The following is a 27,994-nucleotide window of genomic DNA, read 5'->3' on the forward strand; positions in this document are numbered from 1 at the left end:
AGGTTGTAGAATATAGAACTCCAAGTGCTTGTATCCATTGGGCTATAGAGTCAAGCAACAAAGACACAAACTACAAGACTGATGCAAAGAAACCAATTAAAAACAAGATAAAAACTTGTGCAACTGCACTCATTGAAAAAGGAAACTAACCCAACCTAAACTAACTGGCCATGGAAACCTTCCTAAATGAAACCATTCATAAGTTCACCAAAGTAGCTGCCTTTCTTTAGCAACTTTCATTTCCTTGCATGATCATTAGCAATGACAACCAATAGAAGCACGCACAATTGTACCAAGAATTGTTGCAACAATCCTTGGAAAAGATGAACAAATTCACTTTCCTCTTGAAATGAATCATATGTGTGAAGTCCTGATGCCAATAGCTAACAAGATGAGAGGGGGGTGAATCATTCAAACTTAGTCTTCAATAAAACCAAAAGATTCAACCTCGGTAACATATACTTCAGCTATATATCAAAACTGTGAAACATACTAACTTATCAACACATAATCATCATAACACATATAACACCAGATTTAACGTGGAAACCCAAATAGGGAAAAACCACTATGGGATTTCGGACCCACTAAGAAATATACTCTTCTAGAGTATGCTCGGTTAAAAGAAAATCCTGTTAAAGATTACAAACACATTGCTAGATGTGACCCAGTTAAGGGATTTCCCTCAGATCTGTTAGGATCTTCACTTTGTTAGAAGTGACCTTGTCAAAGGATTTCAAACACTCAACTTAGAATGTTACCTTGTTAGAGGATTTACAAATAAGACTGTTAGGTCCACTCGGTTAAGAGATTTTCTATCACTTTAAAAAACAACAGTAATAAAAATATATCTGTAACTTCACATCTGAAATGCTAAAGCAGATTCTTATTTGCTCAATACAATCAAGTCAAAAGAATTATCTATCCTCCTGATGGGCTTCCTACTTGGTTATTCAAATAGGTCTTCAAGATTATGTGCTCGGTAATCACTATGTAGCATCCCTGTGCATACAATTACCTGCATACTTTGTTCATCAATAACTCCTTATTTATAAACAATTTGCTAACCGCCTAATCTCCTTGATCACATTCCTCATGAACAATCTTAGCCATCAGATCTTCAAACTTGACTAGATTTATTGTATCCTTTGATCTAAAAAATATTTTACCTTGCCTCGAAACTTGCATTTCTTCCTTGGAACTTGTGCTAGGTAATGCAGTTTAATCTGTGTTGTAGATCTAGCTCCTAAATTTTCAAAGCCATAGATCCTTAACAAACTTCTTTTCACATTATATGAATCATTTAATCATCGCCAGCTCATCAACTTCCTTCATTAAATAATGTTTTTATTCATCCAATGCAATCTGTTATAACTCGGTTGTAACTCGGTAAATACTGACTTTTACTCGGTAGACATTCTGTCTTCATTAACCGATATTGATAACCTTAGGTATTACCGACTAGGTTCCTTAGGGTTTACTGACTAGATTCCTTACTCGGTGACATAGTACAGTATTAAACTTTCAATCAACAACATATGTAGGATATTAAAACAATCTAAACAATATGATCTCATCATTGTCTAACTCGGTAATAGTTGCCCATTGAATAACTTATTTCTCCCCTTTATTATCATATTCTTTCTATGTCTCTTACCGACATCTTAATTTTCTTCAAATCATACTTCTCAAGATATGGCAACATCATACTGAATCAGAAAATCAATCTCTTGACATCAATGACAAAATAATGTTATTAAGACAGTAATCATCCTTCTTTAGTTATATCAACAACCTTCTCAATATCCTTAATGAAATACCAACAATCTTCATTCTTTTGAAATGCCAACAATCTCCCCCTTTGGCATTGATGGCAATACCAACTTTTAAATGGTAATACCAACATGAGCTATTCAAATTGATTCGGATTCAGATTGTTGTATCTTCATTGAGCTATTCTATTCTTTCTTTTGAAGTCTTCTCCTTCTGTCATTAGTCTTCTCCCCCTTGCTTAGGTCTTCTATTATCTTCTTCATTTTAGGGCTTTACCATTTATTCTTCTCCCCCTTTGACAACAATGCCAAAAAGTAAAAGAACTAAATCATGAATTCTTCTACTGTGAAGTGCTTGCCTTGCTGTATTACACATACAAATGTAACATCTCAGTCTTGGTCAGAGAAACTCACCTTCAATCTTTATTTCTTGTATCCTGCCCAACTTTAGAAAACTTCCTAAAGTGTGAAAATCAGCATCAATCCACAAATAATATTCTATAGATTCATCGAATTGATGCTTTCACTAAACTCGGTCAATGAATAGAAGATAGGGGTAGGACCCCTAACTTACCTTGGAGATACTCAAAAGAGTCCCTTAGTAGTGGATTTGTGAAGATGTATGTAATTTCCTCCTTTGTGCTAACATATTCCAGCACAACTTTCTTTTCTTGAACCTCTTCTCTGAGATAATGATACTTTATAGAGATATGTTTTGTCTTGGAGTGCATTACTAGATTTTTTGAAATGTTAATGGCACTAGTGTTATCACAGAATATAGTTACTGGCTCAGTAACCTTTTCATTTATACCTTCCAATTGTTGTTTTATCCATGCTATATTGGTGCAATTCAATGCTACAGCAACATATTCAGCTTCTGCTATTGACTGTGAGATGCATCCTTGTTTCTTGCTAAGCCAACTCACTAGTCTTTCTCCTAAAAACAAAGCTCCACCACTTGTGCTTTTCCTGTCATCAATGTTGCCTGCCCAGTCAGCATCAGTATAAACTTTTAAATCAAAATCATTTCCCTTTTCATATACTAAGCCATAATCTTCAGTGCCTCTTAGGTATCTAAAAATTCTCTTGATTGTCGTCATATGGATTTCTTTGGGATTTGCAGAAAATCTTGCAACAATTCCTACTGCATGTGCTATATCCAGTCTACTATGTACAACATATTGCAGCTTTCCAATCATGGATCGGTTAAGTGTCTCATCAACAGATGCAGATTCATCATTCTTTGATAGTTTATAGTTGGTAGTCATAGGAGTACTTACAAGTTTAGAATCCTCCATTCCAAATTTCTTCAGAATTTCCTTTATGTATTTGGATTGAGTAATGAAAATCTCATCTTTCATTTGTAGTATTTGTAAACCTATAAAATACTTTATCTCACCGATTAGTGACATCTCAAATTCTTTTCTCATTTCATTACCAAAATTTTTGCATAGAGAATCATTTCCACAAAAGATAATATCATCAACAAATATGGCTGAGATTAGTATTCCATTGTTCTCATCATTCTTCATGTAAATATTGTTGTTTTCACTTGTTCTTATAAAACCAATCTTGATTAAGTATGAGTGCAATCTCTCATACCATGCTCCAGGTGCTTGTTTCAAACCATATAAAGCTTTGTTCAATTTACATACCTGATCTTTATTATTGTCTTCAACAAATCCTTCAGGTTGTTCAATATAAACTTCTTCTTCTAGTATACCATTCAAAAATGCATATTTGACATCCATTTGATATACCTTGAAATTTTTGAAACCAGCATATGCCAACAATGTTCTTACTCCCTTAAGTCTAGCCACAGGTGAAAAAGTTTCACCGTAATCTATTCCTTCTTCTTGAGCATATCCTTTGCAAACTAGTCTTGCTTTATTTCGAATGACCTCACCTTTTTCATTTATCTTGTTTCTGAAAATCCACTTTGTACCGATTACATTTATGTCCTTTAGTCTTGGGACCAATGTCCATGTCTCATTCTTCTTGATTTGATCAATCTCTTATGTCATAGCATTTACCCAATCTTCACTGTTACATGCCTCTTTTACTATTCTCGGTTCAAATTCAGATATCAGACATGTTTTTTATCTCAGTTTGTTCCTTGTCATCACTAGATCATCCTTATCTCGTATAATTTGATTTGATGCATGATTTCTTCTTACATACTTTGCTAATATAGGCTTGGTAGGCTCAGTATGATCTTCTTCATCACTCGGTAACTGAATATTTTCTTCATTTTCTTCAATAACTTTCTTGGTAGGACTTGTCAGTTGAACATAGACAAATTCTTCATAATCTTCTAGTTCTTTGGAATTTCCTTCATCATTCCTTTCTGCAAATTCATCAATTTTCACATTTGCACTTTCTACTATTTTGTTAGATGATTTGATCAGACATTTAAATGCTTTACTTCTAGAAGAATAGCCTAGAAATGTTCCTTCTTCACTTTTCTGATCAAACTTTCCATTTATGTCATCTTTGTGTACATAGCATCTACTTCCAAAGATTTTAAAATAACTTACATTAGGTTTCTTGTCATACCAGATTTCATATGGTGTCTTCAATGTTCCTTTCTTCAGTTGTACTCGGTTCAGTGTGTAAACTATAGTGCTTATTGCTTCTTTCCAAAATTTTTGTGGTATCCTCTTTTCAATCATCAGGGTTCTGGCACAATCTACGATAGATCTATTTCTTCTCTCAGCTATCCCATTTTGTTGTGGAGCTCTTGGTGCAGAGACTTGTCTTTTTATACCATGATCATTGCGAAATAAGTTGAATTCATCAGAAGTGAACTCTCCTCCTCTATCAGATCTAAGACACTTCAGTTGTCTTCCTGTTTCATTTTCAACTCTTTCCTTGTACCATTTAAACATTTGAAATGCTTCTGATTTTTCTTTTAAAAATATAACTGACATCATCCTTGAGTAATCATCCACAAATAATATAAAATATTTATCACCATAATAACTCTGTACTTTCATAGGACCACAAAGATCAGTATGCACAAGATCTAAAATTCCATTAGAAGTGTAGGACTTACTTGTAAAGCTTGATCTTGTCATCTTACCCATTTGGCATCCTCGGCACATAGCATTCTTAGGTTTTTCCAGACTTAGTAGACCTCTTACTCTGTTCTTTTTACTTATTTTGATTAGATTATCAAAATTTACATGACGAAACCTTTTATGTCGTAACCAGGTATCATCTATCTTTGCATAAACACATTTGTTCAGAGTTGAGTCAAGGTGAAATGTGTTACCTCTTGTTTGAGTCTCGGTAGTAGCTAACTTTCTGTGTTTGTCATGAACTTTAACAATTCCTCTCTGAAATTTTATTCAGTAACTAGTATTGTTTAGCTGTGCTACACTCAACAAATTGTATTTCAAACCTTCAACCCAATATACATCATCATATTTAGCACTATCAAGAAGTGTGATAGAACCTTTACCTTTCACCGAACATGGTGCATCATTACCAAATCTTACATATCCTCCATCATAATATTCTAATTTAACAAACTTGTGTTTATCACCTATCATGTGATGTGAGAATCCACTATCTATGATCCAAGAATCATTATTATTTATGTGAGATATTAGGGCTTTTTCTTCATGCCTTTCTTCATCTGATCCATCTTTAATAGCCACATAAACAACTTCCTCTATGTCTGTTTCATCAGATTTATCGTCAATGGATTCCTCATCAGCTACTAGGCATGTCTTTCTATCTCTCCTTCTGAAATCTCGATATCCTCTGTAATGATTTTCTTTCTGTCTTTCATCTCGGTATTCTCTCTTTTCACTAGATTCTTTGTCAGGGTAGTTAGAAGCCACATGTCCTATTTTATCACAATTGAAACATTTCAAAGGTAGCTTTCCTTTATACTTACCTTTGCCTCTCAGTAGCCTCCTGGCCAATAATGCTTCAAACTCTTCTTGCTTTCTAATTTCCTCATATAGTTTGTGAACTTCTTCCATGTTCTTACGAAATCTTTCACTTGCTCCACTGTGATTCCCTTCAGAATAATTACTCATTATATCATTGTAATCATTAGATTCTCCAAGATAAAAAGAACTAAATGTAGATTCAACTTTGTTTACCGAAGATCCATTGTTATCAATATTACTTAACTCAAATGCATGTAGCTTACCGATAGTAGCATCTAAAGAAACTGGCATGTTCAGTATAGATCTCAATTCATTGATTGCAAAAGCTCAGATTGCATAAGCAGGTAGAAGGGTTCTCAACAATTACTTGTGACATCCTTTTCTTCAATAGTTCCTCCTACTTCTTTGATTTAATTGACAATCTCCTTTAATCTTGTATTGTATTGGGTTATGTTCTCACCTTCATTCATTCTCATAGATTCAAGTTGTCCTCTTAAACTGTCCACTTTTTCTCTTTGTACATGTTCATCACCATCATAAACAAATATGAGTTTAGACCACATTGCCTTTGCATTATTACAACCTTCTAGATCATTAAATTCAGAGTCTATCAATGCTGATGTTATTTCAATCATTTCTTGGGTGTGTTCTTTCTTTGCCTTTATCTCCTCCATAGTCATCGGATGGGTGCTTGGTGCAATGTAAATATTCTCCAGATAATAAGTAGCATAATCTCCAATTCCTAATAAGTGTAGCTTTATCCTTTTCTGCTATGTGGAAAAACTTGACTTGTTCAACTTTGGGGTATCCCTCTTATACATCTTTGGATCTTGACTCAAGTACCTTCAAACTTTTCTTCCAGAGTCCAAAGCTCTAATTCCAATTGTGAAGTCCTGATGCCAATATCTAACAAGATGAGAGGGGGGGGTGAATCATTCAAACTTAGTCTTCAATAAAACCAACAAATTCAACCTCGGTAACATATACTTCAGCTATATATCAAAATTGTGAAACATACTAACTTATCAACATATAATCATCATAACACATATAACACCAGATTTAACGTGGAAACCCAAATAGGGAAAAACCACTATGGGATTTCGGACCCACTAATAAATATACTCTTCTAGAGTATGCTCGGTTAAAAGCAAATCCTGTTAAAGATTACAAATACATTGCTAGATGTGACCCGATTAAGGGATTTCCCTCAGATCTGTTAGGATCTTCACTTTGTTAGAAGTGGCCTTGTCAAAGGATTTCAAACACTCAACTTAGAATGTTACCTTGTTAGAGGATTTACAAATAAGACTATTAGGTCCACTCAGTTAAGAGATTTTCTGTCACTTTACAAAACAATAGTAATAAAAATATATCTGTAACTTCACATCTGAAATGCTAAAGTAGATTCTTATTTGCTCAATACAATCAAGTCAAAAGACTTATCTATCCTCTTGTTGGCCTTCCTACTCTGTTATTCAAACAAGTCTTCAAGCTTATGTGCTCGGTAATCACTATGTAGCATCCCTTTGCATACAATTGCCCACATACTTTGTTCATCAATAACTCCTTATTTATAAACAATTTTCTAACCACCTAATCTCCTTGATCACATTCCCCATGATCAATCTTAGCCATAAGATCTTCAAACTTGACTAGGTTCATTGTATCCTTCGATCTAAAAAATGTTTTATCTTGCCTCAGAACTTGCATTTCTTCCTTGGGACTTCTGCTAGGTAATGTAGTTCAATCTATGTTGTAGATCTAGCTCCCAAATTTTCAAAGCCATAGATCCTTAACAAACTTCTTTGCACGTTATATGAATCATTTAATCATCACCAACTCATCAACTTCCTTCATTAAATAATGCTTTTATTCATCCAATGCAATCTATTATAACTCGGTTGTAACTCGATAAATACTGACTTTTACTCAGTAGACATTATGTCTTCATTAACCAATATCGATAACCTTAGGGTTTACCGACTAGGTTCCTTAGGGTTTACCGACTAGGTTCCTTAAGGTTTACCGATGAGATTCCTTGCTCGGTGACATAGTACAGTATTAAACTTTCAATCAACAACATATGTAGGATATTAAAACAATCTAAACAATATGATCCCATCATTGTCTAACTTGGTAATAGTTGCCCATTAAATAACTTATTTCTCCCCTTTATTATCATATTCTTTCTATGTCTCTTACCGACATCTTAATTTTCTTCAAATCATACTTCTCAAGATATGGCAACATCATACTAAATCAGAAAATCAATCTCTTGACATCAATGACAAAATAATGTTATTAAGACAGTAATCATCCTTCTTCAGTTATATCAACAACCTTCTAAATATCCTTAAAGAAATACCAACAATCTTCATTCTTTTGAAATGCCAACAATATGTAGTGCTGCTCCAAAGTAGATTTTTGAAACCAAACTGCTCTTGCTTAGCTGAAAATGAATGTTTGGCCTATTTCTCAAGTATATCCTCAAGCTCATGTACAAGAGGGGCCTTTGGATTTTCATTATCCTCCAACCAAGCATGATGTCTAATTGGTCATCCTCTTGATCGTACAAAGATTGAATCCTTCTTACTAGTTGCAACTTGAACAACTGGTTTTTCAACCATAACAACCTCATGTTGAATGAAATGATCTTCTTCATGTGATTTAGATGAAAACATGATTGAATTGTAATATTTACTAAGTTGTTCACAAACTTATGATTGGAGAGAATCGTCAACAAGACTTGAAAAAAACTTTTCTATAGCACTCATGAAAATATATTCATCAAGTTCTAGGGTAGGTCTCTTATGCAAGATACATCCAAGTTCATGACCTTGGAGCATGAAAGCATTCATTTCAACTTGACTGGGATCTTCATGCATATTCACCTTTTCACATCTCATGATGTGATTGTCCTCCTCCATGGTGCTTGGCATGGTCTTTTCTTTTTATTCAATAGCTTCCTGCAACTGCATAAACCATATTTGAGAGACATCAGCTATGTATGGTTCCTCCTCTTGCAATAGACAAATAAGATCACTTTGTTTAGATTTAGAGTCCTCCACTACTGCATTTGTTGGTAGTGCCTCAAGTACAAGTCCTTCTAGTGGCAAAGGAAGCTTGTCTTGAGTTCTAGCTACATAACTAGCTACAGTATTTGGATATGGCCTCCTAGGAATGTCTTCATAAGGGGAAGAAAATACACCTTAATCTATTTGCCTTTTGCGGGCAACCAGCTCATTAGCCAATCTCTACACCTTGGGATCTATTCTCTTCGTAGACCATGATCCCAAAGAAGAGTTTCTTTGGACCCATTTGACTCTATATTTATCTTACCCACAAGCATAAGATCATCTTCAACCTCAACTGATAAGGTTTGTGCAATTGCAACATCTCTTGGAACTGCTCTTCTCAACAAGAAACTCACTTCAGGTGACTGAGCGTTGATAAAGAAGCACTTAAAATTTGCAACAGTAGGTTGAGAAGCAATCGGGATGCAGTTATGCAGATTGTTAAATTCTGCAACAAATTCCTGTATGGGCTCTTGCAGTTCCTTCTTTATTTGAGTTAATTGCACCAAGAGCGTATTCTCATCTTCTGTAGGTTTTAACCTTGCCTCAATCCTTATTTTGAGGCTACCCCAACCTATGATAGAATTATTTTCCAAATGGTAAAACCAACTAGTGGCTACACTTTGTAACGTTTCAATAAATAACCTTATAGATATATCTTCATGTTCAACTCCCAAAACACCACATGCAATATAAAATGCAACGATATGTTCATCAAGATGTTGAGCACCATCACCTAAAAACTTGGGAAAGTTCTTCTGCAAAACATCAGGAAGAACATGCAAGGGTAGAGTCAGGTTCAACGGACCAAAAGCATTCCCCCAAGGACCTTGAGCTACCATTTTACATATCCTTGGTGAAAGTTTGATAAATTATAAGAAAAGGAATTACAATGAATAGGAGAATGGTATACTTCAACCAAAAGCATGAGGCGTTTGGATGCGTATCGTATCCCTAGCAAAGTCACCAAAAAACTATTGGCTGAATAGTTTGTCACTAGCATAACAATGACAAAATATATAATTCACACACAGCTATGTTGAGAAATTAATCCCTCCTCTCAACAAGGGGAGGTTCCCTTTTAAATTTCTTCTCTAATTAACAAGACACTAAAATTTGTGGGTAATTTTCGGGCATATAACTCTCTTTTTTCAGAGTTTATGTATTTTCCCTCCACTTGTTACGATTCCCTATATGATACATAAAATACATAAACTTTAAAAAAATAGAGTTCTATGCCCTAAAATTACCCACTAATTTTAGTTTCTTTTTAATTAGAGAAGAAATTTCAAAGGGAACCTCCCCTTGCTAAGAGGAGGGATTAATTTCTCAACATAGCTATGTGTGAATTATATATTTTGTCATTGGTACGCTAGTGACAAAATATTCACCCAACATATCCATCAGTCTTGCAAGTCAATTAGGTTTCCTGCCAACAACCTTGGAATTCTTTCGAGAAGATCAAAGGCCATTGATTTCACTATGAGTTCGTCATGTATCATACCCTCAGGGACTACTCACTCCCAAGCTTCCCTCTACATGTATTACATGGCCAAAAATTCCCATACATTTACCATCTTCTATCAATCAATCTTCTTGTACTTCTTCTTGTGTTACCACTTCTTCATTGTCACTTTCATTTACATGTACTTGTTGTAGGAATTATTGACCCATTACATGTGTACATATCGTTGGCCATCATATTGATCTTCAAGTTTGTATTGACAACAATGCCAAAATATATACTTTCCAATGGGATAGTTCTCTCGAACAACAAAATAATATAGTAACAACAAATAAATATTTAACACAACATATGACAAAATGACGTTTCTTTATTCTTATGTGTAATTCCATACATCAACAACATGCACTATTCCCAAGACAATATGGTGCAAGGCACACATCACTCCAATCAATTTTTGTTTCTTCTAAGTTTTTTGTGTTGTCTTTCAAGTTGTAATAATGGACCAACCATTTGGGACTCAATGGAGTCATGGTTGAGTTGTCCAAGCTTTTGTTGTGTTCAAGATCTTATTAGCCTAGAAATTTGTAATGTTGATGTTGTTATAGAGTCATCATGTAATAGGGTGCAAGGAATTTTTTTAGGTCTCCTCGAATGCATTGAGTGCCTTTTCGAGCCTTCAAGTACACTTGAGTGCAAAGTTACATGTTAAGGTTCAAAAAATGTAAAATTGCTAAGCAACATTTTGCAAAATTAAAAAAGTTGCATTTTTTTATGTTGGCAGTGAAAAAGTCAGTTCTAACCAATTAGACTAGGTATTTTAAATCCCAAGACGTTATTATTGTATGGGTTGGAAGTTTTGGAATGAAAAAAAGCAATTTTGGTTGCACGAAGAAATCTGTTTTGACATCCTTGTGACTATTTTCATTTGTTTTCTCTATGGAGTACAGTCTAGTACGGACTTGTCAAAAGGATTTATTAAAGGGAATGAGAGATTGGTTAATCTACTTTCCAACAAGGTAGATTAGCAATTTTTATTGTGTCTACTTGTAGAGATTCCATCCATTCTATGTGACTAGGTGTAAAACCCTTGACAACAAGGGTTTAAGCAACAAATGGCTCTAACCTGAGCATCCACTGATGGCACTAGTTGTAATCTTGTGGAATGCTAGGTTAGGGTCTATAAATATGTTTGGAGTATATTTTTTTGTTTTTCATACCTTTGTAGTGATTTTACAATAATAGCCTAGGCTCACAGCTAGGAGTTGGTGAGACTAGGATAGCAGAAGATGTGCAATTTCAAAGCAGATATGGATTGGTAGAGGGTAAATTGATACATAGCTGAAGAGAACTTCTAATTCCCTTAAATAATCCTAGAATTTTTTTTGTAGATGTTTTGATTGGTGAAGGTTTTCAAGACCAAGTTTTTAAGTCACCCAAGTAGGCCTAAATCCTTGAAAATAGGACACTTTTGGATACCCCATTTCTATAGAGTACCCAAATGCCATTTTAAAATATTGTTTGTAACTCTGTAAAGGGTACTCAAATTTGTAATTTATTTGTGTCCTTCTGAGGGAATATTTGAAACTAAACCCTGAAAACCCCAACAAGAGGGCTAATTGCATTAGGCCTATTTGGAGCCCGGTAGAGACATAGTGAGGTTGTGAAGGCTTGGTGATGGGCTTGAAGGTGATCAAACCCCTCAAATAAATCAAAGACCCTATGTACTTTAATTGTACACACCTAGAATGATTTGGTGAATTAAGATCCTTGCAGATGTTGTTGCAGCCCTTAGGAGTGGTGTTAGAGATTGAGGCAGAATCCTCAATAGGAAGATAGATTGTTAAAGATAAATGGCTATACCTTGGTTGAAAGCCAAATTGGATTAGACCTTGGAGGTATAGACAGTGAAACCCTTACCAAGTACCATCGGATGGGCTTTAGAAGTTAGTGGGTTCAAGAGAACTAGAAAGACAAGTAGGTGAATAGAATTATCTCCAAGAATCTCTGCATTAGAGTGGTATCAAAGCCACACCTTTTTAAACATTGGTGTATGTCAAACGTTGAGGAATCAGAAGCAAGTTCTATGCCTCCAAAGGCAATGACTCCAGAAGCCATCCAATAGATGGTGGCAGAGTGTTAGGATTAATGATAGTCCCAAAGATACTGAGAGGGGGGGTGAATCAGTATCTAACCAATTTACAGAATCTATGTCTCCACTGGAGCGATTGAAAAATTGTTGTCGGGTTAGAAATATATGAGTAACAGAATGTAGAGTATCAAAACTGTCACAATTGGGATAGATTTGGAGGGTGATTGGAAGCATGAATTGGATGGACTCATGATTGATTGGTATGAGTATTATAAGGATGTGGTGAAAGTTTTTTGATTAATTTAAGGTTATTTATTGAATGTTTAAGTTTATGGACTATAAAGGTTTTAAGTATCTTTGATAAGATTGTGGAACCTGTCATATTTGTTATTGATTTAATGAAAAGTTGTGTTGTTACATGAGAAATGCCTCTAAAATATTGTTCAAATGATTGGATCAGCATGATCCTTGATGGTTGGTTGGTTTTCCAGGATGCTCTGCATCAAATTAGTATCAGCACTAGAAGAGCCTGAGTGTGTGGGTAGAGTGACGAAGGAGGCAATCCACACCAGGACCTAGCCCAAGAAGATTTGAGATTTTGTGGTGCTAGTGTGTTTGGTTGCAGGTGTTAATCCATCTAACTGCAGAGAAGGTGTTGGTACAGGTTAGGGAAGAACCTGGTTGGTGGTTTCCAAGAGACTAGGGAGAGAGGAGAAAGGGACTCCTAGGTGAGGAAAAGGAAGTGTGAGTTTGTGTGTGTGCAGTAGGAGAGGTGGATGCCTAAGGAACACCTTGAGTTGCATCCATTGGATACTCCATGGATGGGAGTAGTTGAGAGATTGGACAATTTGTGTCCTTTTTGAGATTGCAGTAGAGGTGTGACAATGGTAATAAGATGAAGAGGAAAAGACAAAGATGAAGGTGATGATTTTGATCCAAGACACTAATTTTGTTTCTTGCAAGTTGATGGTCCTTATGTTTCCAAGGGACTTGGAAAGCTTTCAAGGTCGGCAGTATGGTGCAGAAGCACCTAGTCTCAGGAGGTTCCATGAGTTCAAGAGTGATGTCATGAGTAATTTCAATAATTTTTGGGTTTATAAGGTCTATTTGAGTAATTATAAATCATAATGTAAGGCTATGTAAGCCATTTTTCATAAATTGTCCAAAAGGTCCTCATGAGGTTGAAGTGTTCCAAAATGTGTTAAAAAACCCAAATAACGGTAATAAGGATGTAAAATGCATAAATGAGGAGTTCAAAATTGGTTAAAGGGTAGTTATGAGAGTTCAAAAGGATGGGAATCACTATTTAAATGATGTAATGTTGATCCAAACCAAAGAGGAAAGGAGTACATTTTGATTGAAATTGTGAATTCAAAAACTTTTGTTTTGCAGTCCTAAAATAGTTATTTTCTCTATTTCTAGGCCTTGTACGTCCATGTAAGGCCTGGAAATGGTGTATAATTACTATTAAAAGATAGGGAAATGAGTTAACTTTCTTTTGGCTTTGGTTTGGTGTTTTTTTATGAAGGAATGAATGAGTTATGTTAGTTTTTGTAAAAACGGTTTGCAAACCCTCATTTACAGAGGTGTGTGAAAGGGTTTGATCATACTTCAAATTTTAACCATGGGGAAAATATAAATATTAGTTATCTGAGAGTAGATTCAAGGGTCTTTCAGATGGAGTTTATTTTGCATCAAATGGGTTTGTATTTTGGGAGATATTTGATGCCCTAGGCAGACTGTACATGCACAATTCTTATTTTCTATAATAGTCAAAATGGTCTCAGTGCAGAGGTCATAAATATTTATTTCATCGTTGGCTTTTCCTTAATTTTTTATATGTTTTAGTCAAACTAATTATCTATGTCTCCACTAGAGAGATTGCAAAATTGTTGTCGGGTTAGAAATATGTGAGTAACAGAATGTAGGGTATCAAAACTGTCACAATTGGGACAGATTTGGAGGGTGATTGGAAGCATGAATTGGATGGACTCATGATTGATTGGTATGAGTATTATAAGGATGTGGTGAAATTTTTTTGATTAATTTAAGGTTATTTATTGAATGTTTAAGTTTATGGAATGCAAAGGTTTTAAGTATCTTTGATAAGATTGTGGAACCTGTCATATTTGTTATTGATTCAATGAAAAGTTGTGTTGTTACATGAGAAATGCCTCTAAAATATTATTCAAATGATTGGGTCAGCATGATCCTTGATGGTTGGTTGGTTTCCCATGATGCTCTACAGATCATCATAAATATATCAAATATAATCACTAGAGGGCACCAAATCACAAAACAACATCACATATATATAATCACTAGAGGGCACCAAATCACATAACAAGACCTAATATCATAATAGCAATGAAATGACATAATAAAAAGTCCTATATATAATCACATAACAATTCCTGATCACATAATAACAAGTCTTGAAAAAATAATAATAAGGAAAGGGCATTAAAACAAGTCCAAATAACATAATAACAAAACAACGTCACATATATAATCACTAGAGGGCGCCAAATCACATAAGAAGACCTAGTATCATAATAGCAATGAAATGACATAATAAAAAGTCCTATCTATGATCACATAATAACAAGTCTTGAAAAAATAATAATAAGGAAAGGACATTAAAACAAGTCCAAATAACATAATAACAAAACAACATCACATATATATTCACTAGAGGACACCAAATCACATAACAAGACCTGATATCATAATAGCAACGAAATGACATAATAAAAAGTCCTATATATAATCACATAACCATTCCTCATGACATAATAACAAGTCCTGAAAAAATAATAACAAGGAAATGACATTAAAACAGTCCAAATAACATAATAACAAGTCCCAGGATAACATAAAAAGTATCATCATAAAAAGTCCATAATACAATAACATGACATGATCTAAAATATATAATCTAAGAACTCGCATGCATCTCATATGTAGTCCTCTTCACTCCATGTGAAGGTGGCTAAGATGAATCATCCTACTGCATGTAGTCTTGAGATGCACCATTCTGTGTGTGTGCAGTATCAGTGTCTCCACCCTCCTGTACATTATTAAAATATTTTACATGAGAAGAAGTTACTTGCATAATTCACTTATAAAGTAGTTAAATACTAAAAATTTAAAATAAATTACCATATGACCATTCTCTACAATGCCCTCATTGATACGTGGATGTCCACTATCATGAACAAGAAAAGTGGTTGTAGTCAAGTCCGGCAAAAAACACATTGTACATCAATTTTATAATCCCTATAAAATCCAAGTACATAGTATAAACAAATTAGAAAAAAAAATTATAATCATCACCACAAATGGCAATGTCAATGGTTGCATTTGGCTCAATCCCATACCCATACCAATACTGGTAGTGGTATCGACCTGAACAACATATATAAAGCATGAATCAAACTTGTATAGATACATAAATTATAAAGTATATATATAGACTACAAGTTTATCGCAGAAAAGTATACATATGGTGTGTCATGTGCAGGCAAACTAACTGATGGGTGAAGCATACATGTGATGCACCATCAAACACTCTAGAAGCCTACAATTGCAAAAAATAATGAACATGAATCAGAGTTGTACATAAATTAGTAAGCATATAAACACTTCAAATCAATGGATGAAAAACATACTAGTGGTATATGATGAATACTAAGAGGGGGGTGAATTAGTATGCCTAAAAACTTAACCAAACTCTTAAACAATTTTACTGCAGACTGGTCTAGTAATTTAAACAACAAACTAGTTAAAACATAAACAAGCCAAATAGAAAGTAGAGCATTCACCCATAGAAGCACAATCACCATAACACAAGATATTTTGGCGTGGAAACCCAAATGCAAAAAACCATGGTGAGTAAACCTCATAAGTCAACTATCTGCAGAATAGTAACCAGACTAGTTAAGGTCAGATCGATTAAGGCCTTACAATATTCTTCACCATAACAGATCCTGTTAGGAATCCAGATCTATGTTAGGAGATAAGTCAAGTTAAAAACTACCCTGTTAAAGGATTTCAAATCCACAATTGTGAACCATCTTGTTAGAGGATTTACAATAGGTTTGGCTTGGCCTACCCGGTTAAGGGTTTCAGACTTGTCAAAGAGATTAGTAATCAACAAGTGAATGATCTAGACAGTAGCACACAATGCTTGATTAGATCCTTGATAGTTCTCTGTTAATACATTGCAGCATTACTTCAGTCTTCTAACATTTGCACTCACAATCTCTATTATGAGACACCATTTTCGCATAGACCTAATATGTTCTACAATACTTGCACTCAACAACTATACAAAACATGTCAGTATAGGATTTTGATTTCATGTCGGTCCAATAAGATTGGACTACAACTTCCTAGGTACAGTGCATCTAGACACATTTGGTAACACAACACATAAACACCGCCAAAGTGTCGGTGGATGATAACTCATAACACTTTGCAATTATACCAGTTGAATCACCACATCGGTGTGGGTGGATGATTACACTTTATATCTATATCGGTTTAACACAGTATACTGATTAACAAATAAAGACTAGAAAGTTGTAACATAATATTCTGATCAAAATGATTAACTGCCGTTAGGGGTCCTCATTCCACTTGAGGTCTTCATACAGCTTTGAGGTCTTCATGCCACTTCGAGGTCTTCATATCGCTTCAAGTGGTAAGATTCACCTACAAAACACCGATAGTCTTCTAAAAACAAACACTATACATACAATGGCATATAATACCGGTGTGAACAACACAACACATAATACCGGTGGAGAATAACTCATACATAAAATACGTGTGTGTCCATCAATGACAATCACAACTTAAACATCATCAAATTACCAACAATCTCCTCCTTTGGCATTGATGGAAACACTTTGGAAAATTTGACATCTAAGTGCTTACAAAAGAAAATGATGTCAGATGCCATAATCAAAATTGCTCCCCCTAAGCATATGCATTACTCCCTTTGCAAAAATCCACTACTCCCTTTGCAAAAATTACAAGTATATGTATGAAATTTTCAGTACTACTCCCCCTTTGCCAACAATGACAAAATAAAACATGCCTCGGCAATGGATCAGAAACATATTACATAATCATGAAAAAGAGAGTATATGTCTACGATAATAAGGAATAAAACTTCTCAAAAATAGATTTAAAATTTTTCAGAAAATTCTTCATGTCTGAAGACCATGAATCAAGAAGTGAAGCGGAAATTTCACTTTTGGTCTTTATGTGGAAGGCTAATTCTTCCATAGCATTAATAGTGCTCATCTCCTGTGTGACAGTAATAGCCTCCAAGTTCAGATAGCACTTCTAAAGAATCTGCAATTTTGGTAGTAGAAGCAACTAGAGCTCCTGCAGATTTTGAGTCCGCTTACTAATCTCTGCTTCAATCTTTACAATTTGATGCTGGTGAGTGTGAACAGTCTACTCATACCCTATGAATGAATCATATGGAAGTTTGAATTTTTTGATATACTTCTTTAACTCATATTGGAGTTGACTCTTTTTCTTCAAAGCATCATTACAGAATAGATCAGGCTGGTAGATTTTGCTCAAGAGTAGGTTGCCTCCACCCATAGCTAGACTTATATCATCCTTCTGCTTAATCAGTTTTGCTCTATCTTCATCCATTTGTTTTACTAATAAAATTTATAGAGATTTTTCATGCTTCTCCTCTACAGAAACATGGGTAGCATCTTCTAAAGATTGCACTTGATCATCTACTACTGTGCAAAGAAGTTTTAACTTGGCCAGCGAGGAATCGATACTAGGGAGGTTAGTACTGAGAATTAGATTGGAAAGAGTGTCAACAACAAATTGAATGACATAATGTTCTTTCTTTTTCCTTAGTTCTTCCAATCTAACCTGAGCTAGTTGAATGCCCCTCAGTATCTCACTTTCATCAACCGATTGAGTAAGACAGGCAAGAGTCAAATATTTGGGACAGGTGGGATTAACCTGATTAGCTTGATCTTTGGTTGCCTTAGGCATCTGCCCTCCTTCCTTTGCCTTGATCTCCTCTTATCTTTTCTTCTCCTGCTCTTATTTTTCTTGGGCTTCCTTGGTGGCCTTCTCTTTCTCTTCTTCCACTCTCTTCTTCTCCTCTTCCTTCTTATTATCTTCTTCCTTCTTCTTCTCCTCTTCCTTCTTCTTCTCTTCTTTCTTCATCTTCTCCTCTTCCTTCTTCTTTTACTTTTCCTTCTCTGCGCTCTCTTTCTCTTGTCTTGTTTTCTCTGCTTTCTCTTTTTCCTTCTCCTCTTTCTCTTTTGCCTATTTCTCTTTCTCTACTTTTTCTTGTTCCAGTTTCTATTTTTCTTGTTTCCCTTTCTCTTGTTTCTCTTTATCATATTCCTCTGGTTCAGCATTAAGAGTATCCACATCAATAAGGGTAACTTGTTCAGTTACTCTCTCACCCTGATGATCAAATATTTTATCTGGTTGGGTTATGGATAAGTCAGGATCTTGCTCAGCCTATAGATTAGCTTCTACTACCTTCTGTATTTTGGTAGTTGCTTTAACCTGCAGATGGGTGTCTTTTTCTATAGTAGAGGTTTTTCCTCTAAGTAGCTGAAGTCTTCTTCTTTGCTTGAAGAAGATGCCTTTGTTCTTATCAATAATCTCAAACAATTCTGAATTTGAGGCATATGGAAAATATTGAGCAAAAAATTTCTCCCTGATTTCTTGTTCCTTTTCAAAGGCAATGTGCCATTTATTGTCCAAAGAATCATACAAAGATTTAGAAGTAACTGATTTAATATCGGTAGGTGACCGATTGTTATTAAATACATATTTAATAAGTTCTTGTTCGACATCCTCCTTTTCACTATCATTGAAATCATCAAAATATTCTTTTAAAACATCAAGAGATTTTCTTCTAATATTCTTTATGGTCCTTTTATAATGTTTCATAGGCATGTAAGAAGAAATTTTTATATTTACTAGCGCAGAGGTTGTAGGTACATTACCGATTATCTTTGTCTTCTTACTGGATTGTCTTGTTTTCTTCATCTCTACCTCTGGTTCAGTGTCTTCTGAATCTGATGTGTTATTCCTAGTTTTCATCTTCCTTTTGAATACCTTTGGCGGCATGGCCTCCGGTTTCTTTTTGGCTGGTGACCTCTTGATCACCTTAGGACTAGCTGCAGATGTAACTGGTGCAGATGTTGAAGGCACTCCCTTCCTCTTCTTCTGCTTGTGTACTTCAGTACATTTGATCCTTTTGGAGTAAGTACCGGTCCTTTTCTTCTTTGGATCCAGTGGTGAAGCAAGTAGGGTAGAGGCATACCCTTCAAGTATATCATTTACTACTTCATAGCCCATAGGCTCAACTTCATCTTCTCTGGGCTCAACTGCTTGCATTTTGCAGTGATCCGTTTTGATTGTGAAACAGATATCATCTTCATATTTTTTAACCATATTACCAAATATTCTCATTCTCTGGTTCATCTTTAGTCTGACCTCATCAAAATAGTCATTCAGAGTCTCCGGGTAAGCAATTCCCACTACTTTCAGACTCTCCTTTATTTGTCTAGAAACCGGTAGGTCATTCAACCATTGAAAATCACCAACTCCTAGAAAATATCCTTGAAAATAGAAAAACAAACCGACAAGTAGTTGATCGAATTTAAACCTTAGTTTTTTTTCCTCCTTGATGGACTTCAAGTTCTCCATGAGCTATTTTTGCATGCAAGTACATAAGTCATATTGTGCATTCTCCTTGATCATCCTATAAGTGGCATGCACCGGAGCTGTAGGAACAGAATTCATTCTACTAGCATAGAATACTCTATATCCAATCACCATGCACACATACTTCACTAGGTCATCCTTTATGGTGTTTACATTCATTTCCCTCTGGTCGCTCATAGAACTGATGAGCTCTGTCACTTTGGTTTTGGTGATCTTACGAAGAATAGGGACTTCCCCAACATTGCGGAAACTGGTAACGGCATCGATTGCCTCTGGTGTAATATCATGGGTTCACTAAAGGTATGTTTTATCACCATGAACCCTACTTAGAATAATCCTATTGTGTTCTTCTATAAATTCCTCAAGAAAATACACTGCATTGTGAAATTTCTTCTTCTCGGTCACGCTGTACTTAGGTTTAATCTTATTATCATCTCCACATAATAGACTCAATTGGGAGTGAATCACTAGAGACCCTAGGTCTTCCAGTTTGCAATCAATGTATCCTAAAATATCTCCTTCAACAATGAATCTAGTAGGAATTTGAGATAGGGCATTATATTTTACCTTCTTCCTAAGAAACTCAGATGATTCCTTAGGTTTGGTAGAACTAGAAGGGATTTTCGATGTAGAGGCCATATCAAAATAATTCCAAATGAGAATAATGTTTCAACAAGAAATACCTTCACACTCTGAACTATAGTTTTTTGAAGTCAAACACACTTCTCCAAGAGCTTACTTTGCCTATTAGACTTCCACACTGATAGCTTGAAATGGCTGTAAAATCTTGTGCAAGATTTTTTTCTAAATTCTTTTGAATGCAAGATAAATCGCTCTTGTTGCTCTGCTCAAGATCAAAAAATTCTTCTTTAAAAATAGGTAAGTAAAAATGATAATGAAAGTCACTTTTAAACATGATCCTACCAACCACAATAAATGCATCATCGTTAGGTCACAAACCCTAACTTTACCTTTTACCACTTTGTTTCATCTGTCATTCAACAAGTAACTAATACCGATAAAGGAACTTTACCGATATACTCCAGGGGTTCGAAATATTGTTACCAATATGTTCCCCCTCAGCTTTTTGAAGCTTACTTTGCCGATTCTGGGGTCTCCACACTAGGAGGGGAAATTGCTACATCTTGTGGCTTCTCTTCAGATTTCTTTTTCCAAGTTTTATCCATATCCCCCTAAATAATTTCAACATCAACCTTCCCTTATTGATTGACTGGTATGTTTCTCAATGGATTCTTTCTCAGTCTGCATGCTCTGGCAATGTGTCCCGGTTTGTTGAAATGAAAACATACCATACCAGGTGTTCTCCATGGTCCGGTATTCACATTTCCATTCTTCCTCCTACATGATGTAGTATTGTGACCGCTACCATGATAGATCAAACAAGTTGCTCTCCAACTATTTGCTGCTCCATAACTATTTGACCAGTGGTCATAGGTTCTGTACCAATTTGGTTTTTGGTTCATAGGAAGTTCCGGGACAACTCCATTAGATCTTGGTGCATAACTTCCAAAGTTGTACATTACTAACCTGCACTCAAAATCTCTATGCCGAAATTTGTTGCATGCATAATAGTGACCATTAAATCTACCAGTTCTAGCCACATTGTTTTGTATGTAAGGAAAATTATTATAAGCCTTGCTTCTACATACATTGGTAGTATGTCCTTCCTTATGATAATTAAAGTATACAGGTTTAAACTTTTTCTTACCTTTGCTCTTGTTCTTAGGTACCAATTGCTCTTTTGGTACATCACTCTTGGTTCCAAAGGTTTCACCTTCCTCATATGCAGAGAAACCAAGTCCAGTGGTATCCTTTGATGGCTTCATTGATTCCATCTTTTGTTCCAATTTAGCAATGCTTCGGTTGAATTTAGCAAGTATCTCCTTTGTCTCAGCAAGTTCCTTGGAAAGAGTATCATTGGTCTTTACCAAGGTTTCATTCTGAGAAATGGCTGCATTGATTTCTGCTTGCACTTCTTCTTTCTCTTCTTTACCTTCTTGTAGATAAGCGGTGATGATACTAATCTCTTGTTTCAACTTAGAGATCTCATGCTCCTTGTCCTTCACTAGATCCTCATCTTTTCTTCTATTTTCTAGCTCCAAACTCATCCTAATAGTTAGTCCTTCCAGCTCCTTTCTTAGGTTAGCTTTGGATACATTTAGTTTTTCCACTTCTCTAACTAGGGCATCCATTTTTTCTTCATCAGAAGAGTTGTTTTCATTAAATTCCATCAATTGCTCAGCAAGTTCTCTTCTTTTGGCTAAAGAGGCTTTATACTTGATCTAGAGTTCATCATAGGCTTTCTCAAACTCAGTCACGTGGTGAGTGAGTTCCCTAATGCTATATTCGCCCATATCTCCTTCCAAGTGGTTAGAGTTTTAGAAAGGTTGGCTCTGATACCAATTGACGAATACTAAGAGGGGAGAGTGAATTAGTATGCCTAAAAGCTTAACCAAACTCTTAAACAATTTTACTATAGACCGGTGTAGTAGTTTAAATAACAAATCGATTAAAACATAAAAAAGCCAAATAGCAAGTAGAGGATTCACCCATAGAAGCACAATCACCATAACACAAGATATTTTAACATGGAAACCCAAATGGGAAAAATGACGGTGTGTAAAACTCACAAGTCAACTATATATAGAATAGTAACTAGACTGGTTAAGGTCAGACCGGTTAAGGCCTTACAATGTTCTTCAACAAAACAGATCCTATTAGGAATCCAGATCTCTGTTAGAAGATAAGTCATGTTAAAGACTACCCTGTTAAAGGATTTCAGATCCACAACTGTGAACCACCTTGTTAGAGGATTTACAATAGGCTTGGCTGGGCCTACCTGGTTAAGGGTTTTAGACTTGTCAAAGAGATTAGTAATCAACAAGTGAATGATCTAGACAGTAGCATAGAATGCTTGATTAGATCCTTGATAGCTCTCTGTTAATGCATTGTAGCATTACTTTAGTCTTCTGACTTTTGCACTCACAATCTCTGTAGTGAGATACCCTTTTCGCAAAGACCTAATCTGTTCTACAATACTCACACTCAACAACTCTACAAAACCCTAGACAAGATGTCCTCATATAGGAATCTGATTTCATATTGGTCCAATAAGATTAGACTACAAGTTCTTAGGTAGAGTGCATCTAGACACATTTGGTAACATGACATAGAAACACTGCCAAAGTGTCGATGGATGATAACTCATCACACTTTACAATTATACCAGTTGAATCACCCCATTGATGTCAGTGGATGATTACACTTTACAATTATATTTATTTAACATAGTATACCGATTAACAAATGAAGACTGGAAAACTGTAACATAATGTTCTGATAAAAAAGATTAACTGTCACTAGGGGTCCTCGTTCTGCTTGAGGTCTTCATACCGCTTCGAGCGGTAAGCTTCACCTACAAAACATCGATAGTCTTCTACAAACAAAAACTATATATACAATGGTATACCAGTGTGAACAACATAACACATATTACCGGTGGAGAACAACTCATACATAAAATAAGTGTGTGTCCATCATTGACCACCACAACTTAAACATCATCAAAATACCAACATTAAATGAGGCTGAGCCTCAACGGTCGATGGGTCACGTGAAGAACTACCCACCTCGGTGCTACACGAAGCATCCTACAAAAGTGAAAAAGCATATCATACACATCATTACATTACAAAATTATTGTTTATTTTAAATGTACATATCAATACAATGTATCTAGATGAAAGATCATACCGTAAATGGGGCACCAACATCTCTAGGTATCGAGGTAACATGATGTCGGTTCCTCAATGATGTGGTATGGTCCATCCTCTATTCAGAAAAAATTAACTCATGTTATGGTTCATATGTGTATATATAAGGAATTTAATATTGCACTATAAATTATATAAATAAATTTGTACCTTTGTAGACTAATCATCGTCTACCCACAGAATATCAACATATGAAGAGATGGCATCAGATGTGCAACCTCCTCGGCATCATCATAACCACCATGGGCATTATTAGCATCATCAAAATCACCATCTCCTCTAGGGGCAGCCTCACTCTATGGACCCATACATACATTCCCGCAGGTTGTGCAAACATATGCTAAGCTGGGGGCAGCCCTCACCTCGTGCAATTGTTGTACCAAATTGCCCAAGAGGGCACTCAATGAACCAAGAGTAGAATCCACTACTTGATGATGGGTAGGTGCAGGAACAACTAGTGCAGGAAGAGAAACCAAGGGATCATCACGCACACGGTTTCTAACTCTATCGCTCAATTTCATCCCCAGCCTATCCTGGGGCATGCCTCTCCCGACCCCCTGAAATGACCTAGTATCAAAGTAATTGGGTTTTTTACCTAATTCAACTTCGGCCCACAATTTTTTCAAAAAAATACATCAGGACCTCATGATTGGAGTGTGGAAGATAGTCAAAGACCATCCAGCAGCGCTCCCAAAAGTGTCTAGTTATGCCTGGGTGCCTACACCATCAAATTGAGATCCGTGGCTTCTTCGGATCTATCTCTTCACCCGTCTTAGAGTTCAAAAAATATTGTTTCAAATCCATTTTTGTTATTTTTAATTCATTGACTTGTTTATATGTAAGCCATCAACATAAAATGCACGCAATCCCTCTCACCAACTACAATAGCTATCCAGATCATTATCTAAAAACTGTACAAACTATACAATCCCTTGAATACTATTTGCAAGGAGTAACAACTGCGGAGTTGGTTGAGTCTCACGTCTAATGGTATGAATATCTCTAATCAAAGAATCAATATTCCTCCTAATGGTTTGCCTCAACTGATCGGGTGGAGGTGGAGGTGGAGGTGGAGGTGGCGCTAGACCTAATAGCTCATCTATCTCAAACTCATCCATTCTGTGAAAATAATCTGCATATATATAAAAACATGAAAATTTACAATTACTATTTAATTTACATTTCACCTTCCAAAAAAATTTATAATTAAATACAATTTACGGACTTAAATATAAAAAAAGGAAACTCACATAGATCTATAATATTATTAATAGGTGGGTCTATTTTAATAATAAGCATCATTTAAGAAATATTATCTACTTAAATCAAAGTATAAGAAATATTCTACAAAATAAAACATCATAATGCCCATGCAACTCAAACAATACTTTTTAACATCTAAAGATGCATTAGTATAAGTTCCATCAAAATCATAAAAATAATCATGAGAGAGAGAGCGAATACATAATGAATAAAATGACTCCACTGATTTAGATAATGAATAATCATCTCCTCTAGACTCCACCGAGGGCTCGTTCTCGATTAAGATTTTTTTTAGTTGGCATTTTGGGCCATCATGGTGCATTTGTATGTTTGTTATAGAGAGATGGATGATTACAATACCTATGATAGTTGTACTTTGGGACCCATAATATTTGACCATCTTGTCATGAGAGGCTTCTAATTAGGCTACGATTATCGTCAATTAGGCTACCACTTTATATTTTCAACTTGATAGGAATCGATTCAACTACTCTCTTTTGGTTTTAACTAAATTCATTAAAGTCATAAGTTATATCTATGAACTTGTCAATACATGTACTGCTTTGTTGTGTTCTTTCCTAGAATCATTGGATGATCTAGTGATCACAACTAGTAGTACTACACTAAGTTGAAGCTTTAATAAATAGTAGGTTCTCTACTCTTGGAGGAGTTAAAACAAAACAACACACTATTTTTTTTAAAGGAGGCATTGGTTATTAGTGTTGGGAAAAATGGTGTCTCAACCTTGCATTTATGCGAGGTTACTATTTATAGTAAGTTTTCATTTGAGCACGAAATGGTGCGAAACTCTCCCTGAAGCTTCTGGTTGGTTAGATAAGCATTCCAGTAAAGTTGCGTCGCAAGGTCACAGCTAGTTTTGAAGATATTAATGTTTTCGTCTTGGAGGGGTGCAATAAAATATTTAAACTTAATTTTGGGGACTTTAGAGGCTTCGAAATGCCCTGAAAAGTGGCCGTAACTAGTGAAGCGGGTTACGAGGTGATAGAGCACTTCGTGAGCTTTCCGGCGCTTCAAACGGTTCGTCAATCTGACACCCGGTTCTCAAGTTATGGCCTCCGGAAGTTTGTACTCCTGAAATAGGAAAAATAATTTGTATCGGATACATAAATGAGCTGGAAAAAGGGAGTGACACATGTTGATGTGTGCTTTAACATGTCATAGGGCATCTAGAAGGGAGATAAGGTCGGCTACAGCTTATTGGGTGGTTTTAGCCCATGGTTTTGTAATACCGTTTGACGGTTTCTTGTATTGTATCTCCTATTTATGAGGTGTGTGAGATAGAGGTTGTGTGTAAGAGTCCTATGGCTATTGAGTTGCCTCTGAATCTCTGATTAGTGGTACTCCTACGAAGAGCTTGCTCTGCAAGAATGTTGTAATCTGTTTTTGATTGCTGAATAAAATATTGAGCTGCTTTTGGAGGGTGGGGTTTTTCTCCCGAAAGGGCTTTCCCCACGTAAATCATTGTGTTATGGTATGATTGCTATTGTATCTATTTCTATTTTCTGTAACTGTTGTAATGATCTGAAAAATTTTTGCATTACCCTCCTCTCAAGGTTAGTGTAGGAAGTTGTTTCCGCTACTTAACTTCCTTACAAGTGGTATCAGAGCCTGATCACCTTTGGTTTCAATTGTGGGTAGTTGGGTTTTTCGAACTAATCCAGATTTGAGTGGGAGCTTGTGCAGAAGACACTTTTTGATCTTGTTACAGGAATATTCAGATGGCAAGTTCGTCAGGGAGAATAGAGGTGGAGAAATTTAATGGAAGTAATTTTGAGATGTGGAAGCTAAAGATGGAAGATCTACTAATAGATCGAGATCTTTGGGATGTTGTTGATGCGAATATCCAAAGGCCCTCAGATCCTACTGCGGCAGCTCAGTATGATGTTATGGACTGGAAAGCCAAGGGTCTAATCAGACTGTGCCTGGCAGACTCTGTCCTGATCAATGTCCATGAAGAAAACTCTGCAAAGAAGCTATGGACTAAGCTTGGTGAGATGTATCAAGTGAAATCTTTATTAAATCAAATTTTCTTAAGAAAGAAATTGTATTCCTTGAAGATGGAAGAGGGTGGACGAATTGCAGACCACTTGGAAGCATTCAATATGTTGGTGGCTCAATTAGTATCCGTCGGTGTTAAGATGGACGAGGAGGAGAAATGTCAGATCTTGCTTTGCTCTTTGCCTGATTCGTGGGATTCTCTTGTTATGGCTATCGGTAGTACTTCTGTTGTTTTGAAATCTGAAGACGTGGTGGGTGCCCTACTCGGTGAAGAGATGCGAAGGAAGGTATCCATCAATTCAAAGGAAGCCCTAACCGTTCGTGGAAGACCTAAGGAGAAAGGCAAGAAGAATGAGAAGCGCGGCAAGTCCAAATCCAAAGGGAGATCGAAATCTCCTAGAAAGTCCAAAGTCATTTGCTGGAATTGCGGTAAACCGGGTCACATCCGTAAGGACTGCAAAGAAGAAAAGAAGAAGAAAAAGAAAAAGTTTGATTCTGATTCTGAGTCCGACAAGGAAGATGGCGATGCATTTATTGTGGCTTTGGCGACTCATGCAGGTAATGATGCCTAGCTAATTGACTCAAGTGCATCTTTTCATATGACTTCCAATAGAAATTGGTTTTCTGAATATGAAGGATTTAATGGAGGTAAGGTGTACTTGGGTGATGATTCACCTCTAGACATTGTTTGTCGAGGTAAATTTAGAATCAGGTTTTTTGATGGTAGAATAAAAAGGATTAATGGTGTGCTGCATATCCCTGGATTAAAATGAAACCTGTTATCTGTGAGAAAACTGATAGATGCGGGTGTGCAGGTAGTCTTTTCTGAAACAGGATGTAAGATGATTAAGGGTGCTATGGTAGTTGCTAGAGGTG

Source organism: Cryptomeria japonica, chromosome 7, assembly GCF_030272615.1.
Source record: "Cryptomeria japonica chromosome 7, Sugi_1.0, whole genome shotgun sequence".
NCBI classification, from domain to species: Eukaryota; Viridiplantae; Streptophyta; class Pinopsida; order Cupressales; family Cupressaceae; genus Cryptomeria; species Cryptomeria japonica.